This window comes from Sinocyclocheilus anshuiensis, unplaced genomic scaffold (genome assembly GCF_001515605.1).
Source record: "Sinocyclocheilus anshuiensis isolate Anshui unplaced genomic scaffold, SAMN03320099.WGS_v1.1 scaffold94, whole genome shotgun sequence".
NCBI classification, from domain to species: Eukaryota; Metazoa; Chordata; class Actinopteri; order Cypriniformes; family Cyprinidae; genus Sinocyclocheilus; species Sinocyclocheilus anshuiensis.
The window spans coordinates 281005-282306 of record NW_015546049.1 but is presented as its reverse complement, the minus strand read 5'-3'; positions in this window follow the sequence as shown (position 1 = coordinate 282306).

Sequence of the window (1302 nt, the reverse complement as noted above, 5' to 3'; positions counted from 1 at the left end):
GACACTTTTTTTGTGGAAGGGTGCTTTTTATTTCACGTCATTTGATCCGAAGCACTGCAACACCCGCTGACTGCAATGATAGAGCTTGAAAGATCAAAGACAATTTTTAATATAACTCCGACTGGATTCGTCTGAAAGAAGAAAGTCATATACACCTAGGATGACTTCAGGGTGAGTAATTTATGGGCTAATTTAAATTTTTGGGTGAACTAACCCTTTAATTTGTTAAAATTATTAACATTTTGCATATTCTACAAAGGGGTATGTAAACTTATGAGCAGAACTGTAATTCAAAGGGAAAACATGTTTTCATACCCCGTTGGCAGATATTTGTTCTTTTAAGCAAAAATTAAGTTAATTTCTCAGAGAACAAGTCTTTACATCTTTTTCATTTTGTATCTCAAGTGAATGTATCTTTATTTAAGGATGTTTAGATATTTGTATTGGAAATCAAGACAAAAATGCTAAATAAGGTTTGCTACAATGCATGCAACAATTTCCATAACCTTCTGAATTTAAGACTTTCTGCTCTGATTTAAGACCTTTTTAAGGCCTTACTTTGTAGAAAGGCAAATTAAAACTTTTTAAGACCTACCGAAACCATGAATGAAGCTACACAACACACACTCACAGCTGCAGCAACAGGGCAGTGTTTGCAGTGCATCTCTGTGCCTTACACTGTTTAGGACACTGAAATGAGCTTTTGATGAGAGAACAATCCTTACTCAGAGGCTGTGGGGAACAACGCCTGCTATCTATCTCTTAAAGAACTCTCTGTGTCTGTTCTCTAGCACACACTCCTCACTGTTTCCTGTGTAAGTAACAGTGTGTATATTAGAATCAGTGATACTGGAGGACAACTGAGAAAGTTCAACCTGCTGACTGGAATACTGAATACTATCTGGTCTGGTTCAGCGACCAGATTGACAAAAAAGGTCACAATGGACCATTAGGATAGCTGAGAGGATTGCTGAGGTCCCCTTAACCACAGTCCTTGCTTTGCAGAAAAAAAATATTACAGACTTCACACACCCAACCACAACATCTTTGAGCTTTACAGATGCTACAGAGAATTGAGGAACAAGAGCAGCTTCTTCCCTCAGACCACTAAAGCCAAAGAATCTCTCACGAACACTTGCCTCAGTGGCTATCTTTATACTGCAATATTTTTGAGACACGCAACATTCTTATTTATAAATATTTTTTTTATTTACTTTATTAGTGCTTTAACAGTAAGAATGAAATTAGGTTAAATTATATTTAGATTAAGTTAAAAACAAGTATACAAATTTAAATTAAAGG